Source organism: Xenopus tropicalis, chromosome 1 (genome assembly GCF_000004195.4).
Source record: "Xenopus tropicalis strain Nigerian chromosome 1, UCB_Xtro_10.0, whole genome shotgun sequence".
Lineage (NCBI taxonomy): Eukaryota > Metazoa > Chordata > Amphibia > Anura > Pipidae > Xenopus > Xenopus tropicalis.
The window spans coordinates 187,874,164-187,895,317 of NC_030677.2; the positions used below are offsets into that span (position 1 = coordinate 187,874,164).

Sequence of the window (21,154 nt, forward strand, 5' to 3'; positions counted from 1 at the left end):
AAAAACTATCAAATACCATTGATACCAGTGATGCATACGTGAATAGTGATGCCCCAACCCCCCTATGGTTTCCCCTATGGGAAACAATCTGTTTAATGCACACTTCTGAGAGCTTCCCCTAGACTAAAACCGGAAGCAGTTGCATTTGTTTATTGATTGATGTGGCTCATGTGTGTTAATTATTGCTTAGCATATCATGTCATTGTTAGGATCTCAGGTTTGTTGTCGCAACTGTGTCCCTGAGGTGTTGTACATGCCCAGATAGTGGGCCAAGATGTCCAGCTGTATCATGTATGTACATCTTTAGTAAGAGTCAAATAAGTCACTCCTCTGCTGGAGATCTGATAATTCAATCCTCTTTACTGTCGGTCTGAATATATGGGGAACTGGGATTATATTTTTAGGAGAATATGCTTTATAATCATTTTGAGCACACAGCTATCTGTCAGTGACCAAACAGATTAAAGAAAAACAAAACAGCAGAGGCCCTTAAACAAGCCTGACTAAATAAAGGCAGTCAGCTGCAACTGAAAACGAAGGGTCAAGAAAACAAAGACTTCAGAGCAGGTGACAGGCATCTCCCTTCACTTGATACTATCAGCTTCGAAATCATCTTGTAAACTGTTGACTTTAATTTTACATTTCCCATTTCAAACACTTCTGCCTCCTTTACAGCGACAGGCACTATGCATTCCCAGAACTTAGCACAAGCGTACTGGGGAAATGCTCAAGAATGAGCAATGAAATATCTGATACTAAAGGGAATGCTGTGCATATGAGCAGGCTTTGTATTCCATTGATTTACTATTAGTATCACCTACATGTTTATATACCTGCTTATTTGTATTTATTCATGTGTGTGTGCTTATATATCAACTAGCCAAGCTGTTGTAACAAAACCGGGGGAATCTAAACATTTCCTGACTGCTTCATGAATTGGCCCCTTAAATAAGGTCACCTTTTTATATCTTATTGCAAAAATGTGTATTTTGACAATAATGACTTTAGGGTGAAGACACACGGAGCTATGCGTGAGAATGCAAAGTCTCGCGTTTTCATGCGTATATCGGCTAAATGTGCCTGCACCCGAGCGTATTCCATTCATTCGGGTGCAGGCACAAGTAGCAGGTGTAGGGCTGAATTTTCGCCAAGCATTTTTCCACTTGCCAAAAATATCAGCCCTACGCCTCATGTGGCATCAGCCTTAGCAGAGGCAAAGAAGTAGTTGAGGCAGGGTTCAACGATCCCCACCCTTTACTGGGACAGTGCAGGAACCAACACTGTAATACCACTAAATTCTAAACATTAAAGCAAAGCAGCAATTTTTGCTAACAAGTCCTTATTGTCAATATATTTATTTTAGCAATTGGGCCTTTTTAAAAGCAAGTTAGAAAAAGATGAGCAGCCCCTTTAACTTTACCATCCTGTAGTCAGGGATGGATTTAAAATTTGTGGCCCCTCAGGACCCCTCTCAAACCCCCTCCCCCCACAGCCCAAACCCTCACTAACCCCTGGCACACACTGACCTACAGCTGCTCACAACACCCCCACCAGTCCGCAGCCCCTTAGTCATCCGCCACTAGCTCCCATGTCATTTTCTCAACTGGGGCGGTCAAGAGATGAAAGCGTCTGGCAAAATCTCCTGCCCAGTCCCCTGTGAAGAGCAGGCAGCATTCCACCCCCAGATATTTACCACTCTCGCCATTGGCCTTTGTGGCCTGCCTGCAATACTCACTTATTATTGCCCTGAATGCAAATGCAAAGCGCCTTAGTGGTTCTGTGCAGGGTACAGGGCACAGGGCAGTTTGCCTTGAGCTCCCTAGCTGGCATGTCGGAATATCATGCAACCAAGGGGTGTTCCAGGGGAATGCCCCATAACACCCACCACCAGCTCCCTCCGAATGCAAAACTACTGCATTTTAATTCTATGAAAATTTATGCGGGACTTTTTAAGTTGGTAGAAATCTTTGTCTATGATGCTACGAATCATTAGTATACTGCAGTGATTTGCAAACCTAAACTGCTTGGTTTTTTTTTCAAGCAATAACTACCATTACTGCTCGTGAAAAAGAACAAGCAGCCATAAATCTGCACCTTATAATTTTCTAAATCCACAATTAGAACACTACCTGTATAATGCTGTTTCTTGACATACTCATAAGTACAGGGAAAATAAGGTGAACAATATTTTTGGCTGTACGGGATACGCTGTAATGCAAATGCCCCATCAACAGCATGGTCTGATTCTAGCTAAACACTACATTTCTGCTCTTTTTGTTTCAAATACCATATGGGTAACTGGGGATACTTACTATAATGAAGCTTTCTATGGACTGGACAGTAAAATGTAGAACAAGCTACATTAAAAACGAAAACAAATTTGGTTCCAGCTTTCTATGTAAACTGGACAGTAAAGGAGTGTATTTTCACATTAATTTCTTGCTATAGCAAATGAATATTTTTTAGGCATAAAAAGAGCCCTTATCTACTGAGATATATTAAAGTATGCTGTAAAAAACCACTCCAATTATATGGAGAAGGATACTACTTCCTGTAAGGGGTGAGTAATCCATTTTTACTTTCAGGCTCTCTTATCTCATGCCCCCTCCTGCAAAAAACTCAAAAACTTTTTTTTGAGGATTCCAAAAATGTAATGAGCCGGCCGACTGCTGGCCAGTTTTCCAACCAATTTCCAGTCACAGAAAAAGACAATAGAACTCTTCTAATGTATCGGAAATGTCAGATTACTTTTCTCTGGTCTTACCAAAAGAAAGCAAAATTAGAAGATCCTTTCTTCTGACAAGTTCTGTGACTGGAACACGGTCGGAAAACTGCCCAGTGGGTGGCACTGTTGTTACAAAATTCCTTATACCAGCATTATACCTTTTTCTTAATGTCTTAAAACCTTCAAAAAATACTTTATCTAGATTGCAAAAGGGCATAGTATCGCTCGTTCATAATAATGCTTGTACATGCCTAAGCAGGGCTTGATCAGTGGTACATATTGATCTTTTATATAATATTCTCTGCTCAGTAGTAAAGTCATAGATAGTTCCTGAGCTGACATAAATAAGACTTAATGTCAATATTAGCTCCTACATTACAATGGTGTGACAGATCTTCAAAAATTGTTCATTTATTAAACACAACAATTTCCTTTGCAGAACAGCCTACATAGGCTTCTCCAGATTTCAGTCAAAGCAACACAATGATCTATGAAACAAGGGTATCTGAAAGGAAAGAACTCATTTAAACATTTATGTGTGGACTTAACTGGGCACTGGTTAAAATACTGCACTGTACTCATAAACTGTTTGGGGGAAAAGATCCTTGGTAAAAAAAACCGGAAAGGACTGGTATATAGAGTGCTGCCCCTGTATAAGTTAACTTACTGTACTGCGTACATAAGTAGCGATTACTGTAGGAGAACTGGGGTTGCCCAGGCAAGTTTAAAAAAGTGTGAGGACCTCGGTTGGTAAGAGAGGTGGATGTCCACCTTAACGTCAAGTTAGTTGTTAACAGATGTATGTCTCAATAACCCATGATTGCAATATCGCAAAGAAATTAGTCATTAACATTTTTACCTTAAAGGAGAAGGAAAGGCTATATTAGAAATATTAGACACTCCCAGTGATTGTAATTGCTTACCTGATACCCCAGGTTGGTGCTCCTAGAGAAAGGAGAAAACTGCACCGGCCCAGGATATATGTGAGTGTTCCTCCTCTTCAGAATCAGAATCCCAGGGCCAACGTATGCGCAGTAGAGTGAAAAAGTAATTTTTTTCCTAACAGGTAAGAGATTACAATCACTGGGGGTCTTTCCTTCTCTTTTAAGAAGCATCCTTACCCTGTGTCTTTCCACCACATTGGAAAGTAACAGGCGTGGCTTAACTGAATTCTAACCACACAGTTCATTTACGTACCATAACCAGGCTACTGAGACCCCTAGGGTCAGTCCCGACCCTTGCCCACGCTCCCCCTGCCCTACCGCTCCTCCCCTGATGCGTTAAATTTACACACGCTCGGGGAGGACGTCGGGTGGGGGGCCCTTTGGGGGGGGTTAGGGGACATGGCCGGTGAGGGCACCTGTAGGGTCCCTGGGGAGGGAGCCCTGGTGGGCCCTTAACCCCCAGTCCGACCCTGGAGACCCCTCCCCTTGCACTATCATGGAAAAGATTTTGAAAAAAAAAATTGAAACATGGTATTTCAGATACAGTTTATACTTTCCAGAAAGTCATTTTTGCTTATAATATACACATCATTTCTATGGGTGCCTGAAGTCAGCAGAAATCTACCAACTGCTTAAGCTTATCGTATTATAACACTAGCTTAATGTTGCTACAAAAAAATAGCTAACAGGACTGATCATTTTATTTTTTTTCCATTTTGAGAAAAACTTGTACTAAAGTTGTCAGTGGAAGGAGGCAGGGGCCCTTAATCATTAATGGCACACTAGTGGGAGAATGTAGTAACAGGTGCAAACTTTGCTCCAGCGCTCCTATTCCTGAGAAACCAGCCAGCAGGTACAGCATTTACTGGACTGCACTTTGAAAGCAAACATCTGATTGGTTGCTATGGGTTACAATATGTGGAACAAACTTTGCACCACTTATTACATCAGCATCTCACTGTTATTTCTTCAGGGCTCACAACTCTTGCAATTACAGCCAATTGCTTTCCATTACTTTAAAGTTCCATTATGTAAAGTATCCAATACTGGCTTTTTTATGTTGATTTATTTCATTGGAAGGAACATGTTATACAATGACACAATGAATAGTGAAATTTGAGATGCACTAAATCCATCGTTTTGGATGTGTCTGAAGACCGAAGACTTCAAAAAATGTTAATTTGCATATTTAATTTGAAAGCCACTTATTTGTGTCATTTATTGTGGAAGTCTGTTTACCAGTGAAGTCATGTTAAAACAAAGGTTCTAACTGAGTTTGAATATTTGAGAGAAATAATGGTTAGTATAGTATATGTGTTGGATTCATTAGAGAAGCAACTCAAAAGCACAGTAAAACATTGTGTAAGCACCCACCTGTTTTTCTTATATTTATAATGAAATCATCTTTATTCTTATAGTTACATGTTTATTAGATATACTTCCCTAGGTAAGTGAGGAAGATATTTTTCAAGGCACATATCTGTATCTGCCTTCCACGCCTGCCTGCTCCTGGGAACCAGGGATATTTTAAGCCCTTTTTTCCTTTACAAAGCTGTGTATCTAAAATCTCAAGTTATCTCATGGAATGAAAAGAAGCCCAGGACAGTTCTGTCTGACCTTCCCCCATCCCATTCCACTGTCCGCACAATAAGGGATAGGGGCTCTTGTTCTGAAGACTTTCCTGTGCGGGCAGAGCCTATATTTGTCTAGGGCAAATACAGAAATACAAACCGAAAAGGGGGGAAGTAAGAAGTCATGGTCCGACTATAGGGTGGTCTGCAATTAGATGGGTCAACCAACATTCTACAGGAATCCACACAAACAATGCATTAGTGACTTTCATTCAACAATGGCTACTTTTCTTTACTGGGAAAGTTGATCTTACAATGGATAAATGCATACAATAACCTTTTAAGAACACATGGAACACGGTAATGTATTAAATAACGTAAGGCTATGGCCATTTGCCCCATATCACAAGACATGTGTTACTGGTATGCTGAGTTATCATGAACAAAAGTGCTTACACTTACATTCCCTAGAAGTTTCATTTGTAAAACAATATAAACTTTTATGAGACTGCAAGCATTGGAGGTTCCCAAACCATTAAAGCCAATACAAAGCCAAAACAAAGATTAAGAGGTTGCAAGATTTCCAAGCAGTTATAAGTAAATATGACCATAAAAACTAGGATCATCTGGATGTTGACCATGCTCTGTATATTCATGTGTAACATGTCAGTTATATAAGTAAAAGCATAATAATATGTCTCCCTTTAGCCAGAGCACTGCCTATTGACAACCCCCTTGCCAAGCTTTTTCTACATATGTACCTGTGCATTTGCAGAATAATGCAAGATCACCTTTGTTGGGGAGGTGGAAAAATGTGTTACATGCATATATAACTTAAGAAGACGGGTTTAAAACCAGATGATTACAAGTGCCCTACTTTTTATTAAGACATAACAGACCCCTTTCCTACATGAAGGAGAGGGAGGAGGGGGTAGGTAGCTACATTACACCTGATATTCTAAAATTGTTGTCAGCCTATTTAAAGAGGTTAAACTGAGAATTTAAAATTGTTGGGCCAGCCAATTTAAAAAGTCAGAAACAAAGAAAGGGGAGCTCAGTCTGATAAATATTGAGGGTAAAATTCAATAGGGATGCTTATTTGTTATCCAGGATATCCTAGATATTCTTGGTGTGATAAGGAACAAATGCTTGTTTGTCTACTCTGATATTTTTGGAACTAGAGCAGAATGAATAATACAATCAGTGTTTTTATGTATCCTTGGTTTGCAGTTAGGGGGATATTGACCCAATGTTGGTGCGCAAAATAGGCCTCAAACCTAAAAAAAAACTGAAAACAAATGCCTTAGAAGTAGGCCATGCCAAGACAGGGCAAGTGAAATGGGAGACTGATTGTATGACTTTAGCAATGCCTATACTATCATTGTGAGTTATCTAAAGTACTGCAGTAGTCAACAATGGCAAGAATGCAATAAGGACCTGCTTGCAAGTGAATTCACACTGTTGCTGTGTACTCCATAAGGGCTCTGGCACACAGGGAGATTAGTCGCCCGCGACAAATCTCCCTTGTCACGGGCGACTAATCTCCCCGAACTACCATCCCACCGGCGAACATGTAATTCGCCGGTGGGATGGTACACGCCGCGCAGGCGATTTCGGCAAATCGCCGAAGTTGCCTTGCGAGGCATTTTCGGCGATTTGCCGAAATCGCGCCGCCACGTGTGCCATCCCACCGGCGACTTACATGTTTGCCGGTGGGATGGCAACTCGGGGAGATTAGTCACCCGCAAACAGGGAGATTTGTCGCAGGCGACTAATCTCCCCGTGTGCCAGAGCCCTAAAGGTTAGTGGTACAACCTGTTGGGCAGGGATCAAATGATTATACAGATGCATGTGCAGTCTTGATCACATCTGGGAAATTCCCCATGCCCATTAATTCAATTAGCTGGTAACAATGATCCTCGAAGTATAACGTAGCAAAAAATGGGAAAAAAACCCCCCAAAACTTTTACAACTTTTTCTTTGGTGATTGGGTCAGAATATTAAACATATAATGAACCATTCTAACTGCAAAGTCTTGGTATTGTAGCATAGCAATAATTATTAAAGATTGGATGGAATGTAATCATAGCATAGATGCTGCTTTGTATCTGAATGCTGTGTTAAATTATCAAACTGTACAGAGGTTCAGAATATGTTGCAATTAAAGCAGACTTTGTAATGCCTTGACAAATTCTATCACTAAGTATTTATCTATGGTGTGGCTGAGAATTTAAAAAGGCGCTCTATGTGGGCACAGGAGCGACTTTGACCTTTACCTGAGGCACAAAGAAAGTGACTTCCCAGTGAGTCTATAAAGCAAACTGGAACAGAATGCAGGCTGAGTATTCACTCATACAAAACCACTATAATATCTTTGACTCACTGTCCAGATGGTTCTGCCATTCTTACACTGCGTTAACTGCATAAGAAGAATTAATTCAGAGTTAATCTTCCATTTATCTTCCCCTGATGGGAAACCCTCAGCTCCAAAACAAAATCTAATTAAATGCCTCTACCCCAGCAGGTGAACGTTGTGAAACTGCTAAGCTCCATCAGGCTGGTTTGGAAGCAATCAAATGGAGATCAGGGGAAGGCAAGTAATAATTTCCACATGGACGTTGGTTCTGGGAAGCAGTTTAAAATGCTAAATGTCCAAAACTTGTGCAGAGGATTCGGTTACCCCTTAAAACAAAGTGAGTTTAACCTCAGCTCAGCACATAACCCTGGATACAAAGGTGGGTCTGTACATTTAAGGGTTGCTTACACAGGCAATGTTGTCGGGCTCCTTTTGTTACATGGGATATAAAATAAGAAATCAACACAGATATATTTTTACACCTATTATGTATCATAGGTTTGATTGGTTTCAGCACACCTATTCAATATGTTGGCAGGAAACCTAAGCTGGCCATACTCATACCAAGAAAATACCAGTTGATTAGTCAGTCGGAAGTGTAATATGCCAATGTGCCAACAGCTGAGTCAGACCAAGTATTATTGCTGCCCAAGCACTACTACCTGGTCCAATGCCCCCTACAACCTCTCCTCATCCCCCTGCAGTTGCTATCCCCCCCCTCCCAGCAGTCACCCACTTGCTTCCCCTCCTGCCATAGTTCGTCTGTCTGCTGAATGAAACTCTGCCGACCCCCAGCTTTGCATAGGCGCATCCCTAGTTCCAGCCCTGGCTGCCAGCCACTGTATGTTGCATTGCAGATGAAGAAGGGGAGCCAAAGCTTTAATGAACAATAGGAAGTTGGCCATATAATGTAATATCTGTCTATACGGCCAACAGGATAAACACGACTATCGGCCAGTCTATTACCACCTTTACTCAAGCGTCTAATCTCTCTTTGATGTTAATAGCAGATCTGAGCCTTTAGAATCGATATCTGTAGAATAAAAATAACACATTTAATTATATTCAGCCGAATCTTTCACAAAGGATTTGGGGTTTGGCCAAATCTGAAATAGTGGATTTGATACATCCCTAACTATTTTACTCTTATAAGATGAAATAAGCCAGAAACCTGTTATCCAGAAAACTCTGAATTATGGGAAGGCCATCTCCAATAGATTCTGTTTTAATCAATTCACATTTTTGGAAACGATTCCCTTTTTCTCTGTAATAATACAACTGTACCTTATACTTGATCCCAACTAAGATATAATTACCCTTTATTGGGGGCAGAACAGCCCTATTGGGTTTATTTAATGGTTAAATGATTCCCTTTTCTCTGTAATAATAAAACAGTACCTTGTACTTGATCCCAACTAAGATATAATTACCCCTTATTGGGGGCAGAACAGCCCTATTGGGTTTATTTAATGGTTAAATGATTCCCTTTTCTCTGTAATAATAAAACAGTACCTGTACTTGATCCCAACTAAGATATAATTACCCCTTATTGGGGGCAGAACAGCCCTATTGGGTTTATTTCATGGTTAAATGATTCCCTTTTCTCTGTAATAATAAAACAGTACCTGTACTTGACCCCAACTAAGATATAATTACCCCTTATTGGGGGCAGAACAGCCCTATTGGGTTTATTTAATGGTTAAATGATTCCCTTTTCTCTGTAATAATAAAACTGTACCTTATACTTGATCCCAACTAAGATAAAATGAATCCTTATTGAATACAAAAGAATCCTGTTTGGTTTAACGTTTAAATGATTTTTAACAGACTTAAGGTATGGTGATCCAAATTACAGAAAGATCCCTTATCCGGAAAAACGCCAGGTCCTGAGAATTCGGGGTAACAGGTCCCATACCTGTACACAGTTGTTTTGAGAAAGGATGATCACAGCAGTAATTGATACTAGCCAGCCATTATGCCCAGGCAAGGAAGCACATCCCAATCAGGGCTATTTATCTGCATGCCTCGCGGTCCTTTAACTCCTTTTTCTCCCTGGGAAAGGTCGCCCAGATCTATTCTTATATGGTGCCCCATGAGAAGTCAGACAGTGCTGCAATGCTATATTTTAATATTCCAGCGCTGCTGTTATACATAGAGGCAGACAGATTAAACCTGGAGCTGTACCCGTACCAGTCTGCGGGCAGGGCTGGAGTTACAGAGGAGGGGGCACCCTGGCAAGCTGTCCAACCTTCAGCTGCTGTTATACTACAACTCCCATCATTCCCCTTGCAGCCTGGGGCAGTTGAGCTAACTATGATGGCATGGAGATTCCCTAAGGCAGGGATGCTGTGCAGGTTATTGATGCCTGGGTATGACTCCAGCAGAGCAGACCCTGCGACCCCAGGGGGCCCACTAAGCGCTGAGACGTTTCACTAATGGTCTGATTCTCTAACTTTGGAGGGGGGGATCCTGAAATGGTTTCGCCCCAAAACTTCAATATACTCCGACTCTAATATACGCGATAGTGTGACTATTGCTGAGTATCAAACACATCACAGCGAGCCGCTTGTTGTGCAGTTATATTTCCCCAAAGCTACAGCCCCTGCTTCATCCCAACCCTAAAGCCGCCACTAAGGGAAGCGCACCCTGAGGTACTTGCGCGCCCACAGAAAGCCAGACGGGACAGGCGGCCAAGGGAGCCAGCGCTCTAGTGCCGCACAGATAAGTACCAGCAGCACCGCCTCGGTATGTGGGCTCCCCCGACTGTACCCCTCTTCCCCCATCCCCCTACACGTGATGCCAGACGCATGCGCAGCCGCGCAGCCCCCCTCCCTTCCCTGCTGCCCCCCTTCCCTCCCCTTCTGCCCCCCGGTGACGTAGTTAGCCTGCCCGCCTCTGTTGCTTGAGCTGCCAAAAACTGAGCTGAACTAAACTTGGCGACGGGCCGAGCTATGACTGGCCGCTCCAGCGCAACTCTGCTGCCTCTCCTGCTGCACTCCAGCTCCATACACTTGCACTAAAAGCTGCTCATAGAAAGCCAGCAGCCAGGGCAGCCCTAAGCCCACACACACAACCAATAGCAATAATAAGAATTAGACTTATTTCAATAACCATGCAATTCCTCTCGCCTTTCTAGATTTTATTTTGTTTTTTTTGCTTAATACTCTTGTTAAAAGTGGCTGAGATGATGGCAGCAGGACAAGGCTGGATGCTGCTGGGGAATAAGGCTGCTCATAGCACAGGGGGAGCAGAGTGAATGGGATCTGCAGTGTCTCTGCCCATTGTCTCACCATGAGAAGAACGGTAAGAAGAACATTTCTAATCTGTGCATTTAACCTGTGCCATGTGTTGTGTCTGGCTCTGGCTCATGGGTAATCTGCCTTCAGCCTCATTCCCATTTACCCCCTGCAGCCTCATTGCCATTTACCCCTGCAGCCTCATTGCCATTTACCCCTGCAGCCTCATTGCCATTTACCCCTGCAGCCTCATTTCCATTTACCCCTGCAGCCTCATTGCCATTTACCCCTGCAGCCTCATTGCCATTTACCCCTGCAGCCTCATTGCCATTTACCCCTGCAGCCTCATTGCCATTTACCCCTGCAGCCTCATTGCCATTTACCCCTGCAGCCTCATTGCCATTTACCCCTGCAGCCTCATTGCCATTTACCCCTGCAGCCTCATTCCCATTTACCCCCTGCAGAGAGGCATTTTCTGATTAGGGGCCAGTCATGTGACCATAATATTTGGTGCAGGCTTTAATTACTGTACTTTGCTTTTCCTTATCTGTCACTGCTGCTGTCATTTTATAGAAACAATGTATCCTTATTACTGGAAAATATAATACTTATAATAGAATAATAGGGGATGCTTTGAAATATCTGATGCTTTATAAACACTGTTTGCCCTAAGCAGAGTTTAATTTGCTTAGTTAACCTTTGAATGTTCACTTATTCTTCTGTGTATTTTGTTTGGGAGATAATTTATCTACATAAATGTAATAACTGACCATAGGCTTCATTGAAACAGTGCCCCCAGAGGCTAAGAAAAAAATAACGTTTGGTTATTCCCCCCATCATTGTGTAACTTGCAAACTAAGCATCTCTCAGACATGACTTACTGAGCTAGACAAGCCCTGCACCAACTATTTATTGTTTTTGATTGGTCAGTATAACAACCCTTTAAGGATTTCTAGGAACACATGGGTCCCCGAGGGCTTGCAATCTCTGCGGCGTTCAGTGATAGCAGAGAAAGTTTATTCGTTCCTTGCAAGTGGAATAAAAGCCAGCGGTTCTGCTTCATATAAAAAGTCTGCTTGAGAGTCAGACAAGTGCATAGTTTCTGTCTGGACTCAGAGGGGCAGCATTAATGTGTTGCTTCAGTCTGATGCTTTAGGATATGTTAAGCTCTTAATAGGCTAATCAAAGAGATGTAAGCGTGTGTTTTTGATTTCCTTCTGCCCAGACTCTTAACAATTTTGTCTTGTATCAGCATGCATTTGTGCTTTACAGTAGATGTGTGCAAGCATTGATTCTGCTGCACAGCATTGCAGGGAATGTTGGGAGTTGTAGTTCAAAAATAACTTTGCTTGCTCCGAGATCCACAGTTATTCTAGAAAGATGCTGGAAGACTTGCTAATAGTTTCTATGTAGAAGGGTTATGTGAGGTGGACCCCCCCCCCCTTACATTTTTTATGTGGGAGAAGAACTGTGGAACAAGGTAGTCCTGGTGTCTAGTGATGTGCGGGTCGACCCATGGGTTTACCCTTAGGTCAGGCAGGTTAGGGTTGAAATTTGGGTGACCATTGCGGCTTTGGGTTTGGTGCGGGTTAGACTGGGAAGTACAATCTTTCTCTGCTCCTGAAAATTCCCTGTCTTGGAACCTAAGGGAAAGATGTGGGTATGAGTTGGGTGCGGGTCCTACAATAGCAACATTTTGTGGGTTAGGATCGGGTGCAGGTTTATGTTTTCCTGACCCACGCATTACTATTGGCGTCATTACAAAAATCATGATATTGCTAGTTATTAGAGCTTTGTTTAGAAGGTGCAAGTCTAACGACAGGGGCCAGTCAGCATACTGCCATCATCCTGCTACAATAACTGTATGCACTAACTTAATCCTTAGTTAATGTATCATGCCCCAGATATCATATTGCTTCTACGTATTTGGATTTGTTCTGCTTTTACTGATTTTGTTCAAGTTTGTTCTTTAGTTGGTGAGGCAGTGGAATTGTTATTATGTGAGCTGCTGGTGTAATGCAGTTGGACATGTGCCAGCTGTCTGGGTCACACACGTTTTATCCAAATAGATTTAACGCCGCTGATGGATGGTAACTGCAAGATCAGCTGGAGCTCAGGTAGACCCTTTTGGTCTGCAGCTGCAGTTTCTCCACTTAAGGGGGAGGGAAGTGGGTGTTTGAGGAATGACTGAGTAAGTTGGGCATTTAAACATTTTATCTCTGCATACATCACTGCGCAAATGTGCATAGAAATATGATGCAGACATGACTAATTATCTATTCTTGAAGGCTGGCTAAGACTAAAAAGAAAGTTTGTCTAAAGTGACAATTTAAGCACTAAAACAAAGTGCTTTCAGTTTTAAAATCCAAATTTCAAAACTCAAATTTACTTCAGATGCCCCCATATGTTGGACTGAAAAACCAATTCTTATAAATATGTATATATGGGGTTCGAGTTGTGGAACTAAGGGTTAATATAACTTGGGGAGGAGCACTAAATGAGATGCACTTTTTTCCTAGAAAGAACTTTCAGTTTTGTTTTTTTTTAAATAACTTTTCCGGTGATGTAGTTTAAGGTCACCATTGCTTATTTTGGACAGTCTGCTCCAGGAGTAATTTAAACAGTGATTATAAGACTTAGCTTTGACAAAAGATACATGGGACTGAATTAAGTCTTCCAGGGGGGACATATTGATATAATTTTACATCCTCCTGCTCTGCTGCAAAGGAGATCCATTCTCTTTCAGTACTGCATCAGGTTTTTATTGATGGCTGGGTGGTAAGTGTACCATTTAATAATGCCATTATACTTGTTCAGGGGCACTTTACTTTCTGCAGAACTTTTCATGTTATGCTGGTAGTTTTAGGGTTAATGCTCATCTAGTATTTTGTTGTCTGCACAGATGTAATGGGTTTGTGCAGACACACAATGTAAGCTGGTGAGGCAGAGCAAGACAGCTGGTTAATTCATTCCATGTGTGGAACCTTTGAATGTTCGTTCTGAGCAGCTGATATGTTATCGGATCATGGTTGGCGGAACATCTTTAGTAGTGATGGGACCAAGGGTGTAGTTAGTGCGAACGCCTTTTCTGGAAAAAATTCTGACCGGCCAATGTTTTTTAGCTGTTGTCCCTATTATTAACATTGTAAGCTCTAATCCTCCTGTTTTATTCTGTGACTACTTGTTATTGTAAGTCCCATTTTATTCTGTAACTCTTGTTATTGTAAGCCCCTGTTTTTAATAATATTATTGTAAAGTGCTGTGTAATTTGCTGGCGTAGCATAAATAAATGATGATGATTGGCATCAAATATTTTTGCAAAATGGTAGATACCATAGGCAAATATACTTTGAGGGGCCCCCAAAGTACATTCAATCTATGGGCATTCTTCTTTTGTTGGAATACAACTCCCAGCACTCCATGAATGCCTTCAGTTGTCCCCTTGTTGCTCTTCTATACCAGCACCCCCCACTCTTCTTAGAGACTCTGATGGTTGATTGCTTTGGGCTATGAAAAAAAACGTCAGTACAACTTGGCAAATACATGTTTGTAGTCAAATCAGTCCATTTATTCAGTCTGTGGCTGAGCAGGTCCACAAGCAAGTTGGTCCATAAGATCCCAAAAAGAGCAGCTCTGTTCATTTTAGAACAGATGACCAGCTTTGAGGCCACTTGCAAATTGCAGCCTTCCAAGGGAAGGAAAACTTTCTTTGTATGATATGATCATTTCTGTTTTCTATGACCCCTTTTGATTTATAGTATATATGGTGATCTTCCTGTAAAAAGTTGTGCTGAACTACTGTAAAACAAAAAAAAACCTTTATTTGATGACCTGAGTTTGGTCAATCTCAAAAACAAACACTTCCAAAAACATTTGTTAAAAGTAAGATTCTAATATTTATTAGGACTATAGAAGCTTGGAGAAACTCTAGCTTACCAAAGGAACCTGTGCTAGTTTCTTATCTCTGCTGGCTGCAGACTGCCTTATCATAACCTTAAGGTCTCTAGATCTTCGCTGGTATAGTTCAGTTGTATTTGTGGATGCTTTTGCCATATTCTTGGTTACCACTCATACCACTTCCCTGTGCTCCTGTCTGGCAAATGTTGAGCTAAATGAAATGCTAACTGGAGTGAGGTGAGAACAAGGCATGGGGAATTTAATTAATGTTTCCCTGCTTGGTGCAGACTGGAAAAAATTGTATTGTAAAAAAATCTGTGCGCCAAGAGCTTACTGGCTGCTGCTAAGCCTGCACTATTGACACATTTGGCCCTAACCAGTAACTGTTTTATTTATTATATCCAAGGGTGGGTGGAAAGTTAGGAGCAAGAGACAGTTTTGTTGGAGTCTGGAAGGGGTCCACTATGTAAACATGGGAGATATCTTAAAAATGCCTGTGGTGAATTCTGATCCAGGGTTCCCTGTCTCCTTTAGCTTGCCCTACTTAGTGCCTGTACAAAAATGAGTTGTTTAAGACATAATATAAATAAAGAGATTTTGAAATGCAAAAAAAAAAAAAATAAATCAGATCTCCTGCAGTGAGTTCCATACAATCATAATAAGGTTTGCACTTTTCAATACGGAATACATACGTGATTGCTCAGTCTGACTGAAGACTACTTTAGGAAGCAGACCTAGTAAATAGTTTAGGTCTGCCTTAGGAATCCGTAGGCAATCTCCACACCCTAAAATGGAAGTGGGGTGTACTCCAGTTTTTGCTGTCAGATGATTAATGCTGTGTTACTCTCTTTATACATGAATTTGGTATGCAGGCATGATGAGTGGTGCTTGAACCCAAATAAAATGTAACTATGGGGCACTAAGAATACATAATTCTCCAAAGCCTCAGACTCACTCACCACGGTCATGTTATATCAGTCAGGTAGGCCCGTCGGAGGGCCCCATACACAGGTTGATAAGCTGCTGATCCAGTCTGTCGGCAGCTTTTAACCGTCCGCATATGGCAACCTTTACCTAGGACTTTACAGAGATTGTTCATCAGACTCTATCCCAGTGGAGCTTTCACTCTGAGGTCCCTATCACATGTACACACATTCAAACCAGTTAACCTGCTTGTATGTTTTTGGAATTCCAGAAGAAAAACTGAGTACCTTTAGTAAAACTCATGCAAGCATTTATACCAAGTGTCACAGAAGAAATAAGAAAACAAAGGTTCTGGTGATATATGTTTAAAAGATTCAGGCGTTGAGCTTAATTTCAAACTCCTGCATTTATTAAACACCCTAATGACTTCTAGTGACTTATGCTGCTGCAAAAGGTGCTGAGCTGATTATTGTCCTTCTGTTTACAAATGTATATATTTTAATATTAGACCCTGTTGTAAAAGGTATACCGTCAGTTCAGGTCTAATAACCCATGGCAACTATTCAGATGTTTGCTTTCAAACAGGTGACCAGTAATTCTACATTGACTGCTACTGGTTATTAGACCTGTTGCAGAATGTTATTACATTACCCCCTTTGTATACACATTGACGGGAAATATACTTTATAACTGCCTTTCCAGGTATCCAAGCCACTTACTGCACAGTTGCATGGGATGCTGTTTACTTTAAGAATGGCCTCAGCTCTGAAGGTAATGGGGTGGGGGGGGGCTCCTTTAGTAGTTCTGCAATATCTTGAGGGCTACATTGTTGGACATCCCTGCCCCTTGAGGCACAATTACTGAAAAAATAGTTGAACAGATTCTTCCACTTAGCTCAGTCACACCCATTAATTAATGTTACTGGCAGTAATTCAGATGTTGGCATAATGCATCAGTTTTAGGGAGCAGAAAGCCCATCTGGTTCTTGTGTTTCCCATTATCCTTACAATTATAATGTAGTATCTGGCCACTTTAGCTCTCTCCTGTCCTTTTCCAGAACAGTGTTCCACTTCTAAATATTCATTCTAGTTGAGTGCTTCCCCAGACTTCCTTTTGGCAGTAGTCTGAGAGGGGGGAGCTTGGTCAAGAATCTGTTTCCAATATTTACTATGCAAGGGAGAAGAGAAAAATATGCATTGGGTTCAGATTTTTTTTTTTTTTTTTTTATCAAAACAGAAGCATTGCAGCAGACACATGTCTGGGGAATGAGGACACCACTGGCTAGGCAATGGTTTACTGTACTTATACACTGGGGGCTGTTAAGCCATATTTACCTTGAAGGCAAAAAGCTAAAATGCATACAGATGTGGACACCAACCTTTATGAGAACAGGTGTTGTCCTTCTTGCATTCTTTTTAAAAGGGAATCCTTTTTTTCTTTTTTTTTTTTTCCCGAGATTCAAACATGACCCTCTTTCACCTTTAGTTTATTCCACTTAGTGTTCAACTGAGATAAATACCAAGAAGGGTTTGTATTCCCAGTAAATCTCTGTTGCTCATTAACCCCTTCACACTTTCAGTGTAAGGCTCATACATTTTGATGGACTTTAAAATTCTTTCAAAGTATCATGTTGCGACTTGTAGCACCTTAAAAATACCTTCCTGTGCGAGACTGCCAGCGGTGACCTCTACTGGCACTAACTATTTTTTTTCCATTAAGTCAGTACCGTACAAAGTTGCCTGTGGTCCAGAAATGTAAAAAATAATTTGTTCTATGAGGTACCAGTCAGCCCTTAGGCAAACAGAAAATCTGTTATTTTTATATACTTCCACATAGTACTTTACATTAATATCATGGAAGAAAGAAGTGTAAAAGACTTAGAATAAACATCTGAGTGTGTGTAAGGGAATAAGGATTTAGCCTCCCTCTGTGGCTATCAACTCCTTATTCAGCCTGTGGCTCTAGATGGAAGCCTGGTTTGGCGTGGGGGGTGGAATAATATAAAATAAAACAACCCTTTCTACTTACCCTCCACTAACTCGCATCATTCACGCCACTATAGAGAAATGTTAAGATCCAGACTTGTGGATTTGGAAGCAATATTGGGTACTTGGAATCAGAGTGTACCAATTCCGACTCCTAATAAATTTAAATTGTAATTGAAAAAATATACAATATGTTACAATGTCCTATGTCACAGATAATAGACATAATAAAGTACTTCTCTGCTGTAAGAATAAAGTCCAGTGCATTGTTGTTTCACTAGTGTGAAGTTCAGCTGAGCTATTATAGCCTTATTGTTTTCATTATTTGTCTTTTCAGTCGAAGAATTTATTTACCAACACCCCAGCCCTTTTCAGAACGTCCAGGTGCTGGCTTAACAGTGCTCCTCCTGTATAACTGTGCTTAAGATAAAGCCAGGTCCAAGAAAAAATGGGTAGGGTTGAAGTGGTTGCCTGTTGGTGTTGGAAAGGTCCCCATTAATACAGGATTGGTAGGTGACTTGCCCTATGTCCTTATTAATAAAGGAAAGTCTTATTTCTTCTCCTAACAGTATACAAGGTTTGGGAGTAGGCATTTTCAGTAATGATGGCCCAAATCTATAGTTTATGTAATATGGATGAATACAAAACCCTTCACAACATATTTGGCCAAATACCAAATCATTTCTGAACCCATTTGTGTATTGAAATTCAAGAGAAAAGAAAAAATGCTCATGGCTCATTCACAATGGCTTTAAAGTCAAATGGCTAGTATTTTTACTGAAAATCTTTGGCTGATTCAACCAAAATTCCAAACTTAATCTTGCATTTGGTGAATCACTAATTCTTAGTCCTAAGCTCATAAGAGTAGTTGAAGTCTGAGGCAAGGGAGGCCAACGTGAACACGAAGCCCTGGTGTAAGGTAGATCCGTAGAGGAATTTTGGTAGGAGAGACCCTATGTTTGAAGAGGTGATAGGGAGTACACATTTATATTAATTTAAGAGTAAGAGAGGGACAAAGATTACATACTAAGGAAATATGAAGGTCCTCCAGGGAGAGTAGAGCATTAGTATTCCTGTGTGATCTGCCAGTATAGACACTCAAGTGTTTAGGTTCTGTGAAGAGGAGAATCCTTTGGAGTGCCTTGTATGTCGGTGCTAGAATTCCTTGGTTGAGTAGTACTGCAGACTTTCACTAATACCCTGTCTGGCATTTGTCATCTTAAAGGATTAACTTGCATAGAATCTTTACCTCCAGAAGTCTAGCAAATAAATTTGTAAAACGTTTAAGAGCCACTTGTGCCCAAGTTAATGTGGATTAGTTTATTAAGTGGTTTGGAAATCCTTCCTCCAGTGCAGTGACTGCCCACATGAAATCACAAGCCTTCTATAACCTGTGCTCTGTGGACAGTCTCCAGAGGGTGTCCAAAATTTTGTTGCACCTGTATATTGGGTAATGCATATATGTATTTGTCCACAGAGAAAGATGTCTATACTAATAAGAGGTGTTGTATTTCCAATTGATTTGTTATGTAGAACAAAAATTGTCATCCTGTGTCTTTCTAACAATTGTGTAATTACTGCTTTCAGCATCCGACAGAAGAGTATGCGACTTGTATATAAGCTTAATTTATAAACTTTGTTTAAACTTGACATGATTATTTTTAGTATAATAAAATTATAATGAAAAAAAAGTGTAAAAGTGTATTTAAAGAGTAAAAATGACCAAATTGTATCTTTGCTGCATTACAATACCTGATGCTACTATGTCTTTTGGATCAAGAGTATTAAAAGAAAAAAAATACCAACAACAGACCTCCAAGTCATCATATAAAACAGCTTTTTAGCTGCCAAAAATTTGCTTGACTTTTTCGACCACTAAATAACCTGGCTGTTGTATGGGTGGGACAACATGAAGTGCTAAAACAGCATACCTTTAATGTTTGCTGAATGTTCATTTGCCCTGCATTTGCAAATGAGTGTTTCTTAGTGCTTGGATGTTGTTGAATTTAAAAAGAGCACATTGCTTTACAAACAAAAGGACATTCTCCTCTTGCTACTGGCACATTCCACTTGCACTTCCAGAGCATTTTAGTATGAAAACAATGCAAGCTTAAATTGTGTTTTACATGTAAACCCAAACTTCATGCTCACTATGAGATCTCTTGCCATGAAGCTTTTCTTATCTCAGATCAGTCATAAATGTAATGCTTATGCGCATGAAAGAAATCAGTATATACAATAACAATATATACTAATGGAACCATTTATTTTCGTCTGGAGTCCAACAAAGCTGGAGAAAGTGGCGTTAATCAGTAGCAGATCAGTAGTGTATGATTTTTCAAAGACAGGAGTGTACTGAGCATTTCCAGTTAAGTGCAGGTCAGCATCCCTTTTGGGAAATCTACATAACTGGTCACTGAGAATCCTGAAAATGCTTAGCAGGGCCCGTCAATGAATCCAGAGAGATTAGCTGGCAGTTTTTACCTAGCAATACTTCACTTTCTGTTCTTGGGGCAGCTTATTTAGTCTTTTTGGGTTGTCACCAGTGATATCATGTACATCTGCCCAAAGTCAGGTGTATGAGGAGATTTAATTTCTTCTAAGGCACATCACTTAGGGGCATATTTATTATAGTGTGTAAGCCAAGATCACTGGTGATGTTGCCCATAGCAACCAATCTGCAATTAGATTTGAATGGTCACCTAGAAGTTGGAAAACCAATGCAAAGATCCAGTTGGTTGCTATGGGCAACATCACTGTTGATGCTGGCTTATTCACTAAAATAAAAAGAACCAATTTTCCCACTCTCTTTCCTGTAAATGCAGAGTGACCTTCATAAAAATGTTCAGGTCGAGCCACAATTAACTTCTCTTCTAAGTTATTGTATTAAACAAATGCTCTAGGGATGCTCATCAATGTGTGTAAAAGATAGGTGGTGTGTGTTATGATCATCATCAGATGTTTTTGGTGCACCTTCTTAACTGCCTAGCTCAGTGACGCAAAGTCTAGGCCCGACTGGGTATCAAAATAGGCTCTGGCTTTTTAAAGAAATAGAGGCCCAAACAGCCCCCCACCAGCACACTATATAGTGACTGTCTATGGCATCTTACAGCAGCCCCTCTGGCATTTGCCATATCCACAGATTGCCATTCTGGGCCTGATGCTAACCCGTTACACATCCACTGTTGCAAGTCTGATATCAAATCTTTAATCTGCAAACAGTGGCTTAACATAATATACCATGACTGCCCAGAATAATGCTAAATAAAAGTTAAGCTTAAAAGAACTAACTACATGACAAAGCAGGGCCTACTACTTTATGGTGCAAAGGTATGCTGGGAATCTCAAAAAAGGCAAAAGTAAAAGAAATAGATTTTTTTCTCTGTGCTGAAATTATAGCATTGATAGCATCACTTCAAACTTGCCTCAACAAGAGGGCACTAAAAATGTAATTTGGCAGAGCAGATGTTCACAAAACAAGAAATCTGTATGTATGCCTTCAACAGTCCAGACTTT

The 21,154-nt window shown here is 40.7% G+C and overlaps 1 protein-coding gene across 2 annotated transcripts in view; it reads left to right on the top strand.

Annotated features, from left to right (window-relative positions):
• Positions 1 to 10,465: 10,465 nt before the first annotated feature.
• adamts6 (ADAM metallopeptidase with thrombospondin type 1 motif 6) overlaps positions 10,466 to 21,154 on the top strand; it is a 160,563-nt gene continuing 149,874 nt past the window's right edge. The window contains exons 1-2 of one of the 2 annotated variants that reach the window (XM_002934207.5): positions 10,466 to 10,899; positions 16,356 to 16,424. The gene's annotated coding sequence lies outside the window, so the exon portion shown is untranslated. The remainder of the gene's footprint in view (positions 10,900 to 16,355; positions 16,425 to 21,154) is intronic. The other variant, XM_012967138.3, reaches the window with a different exon arrangement.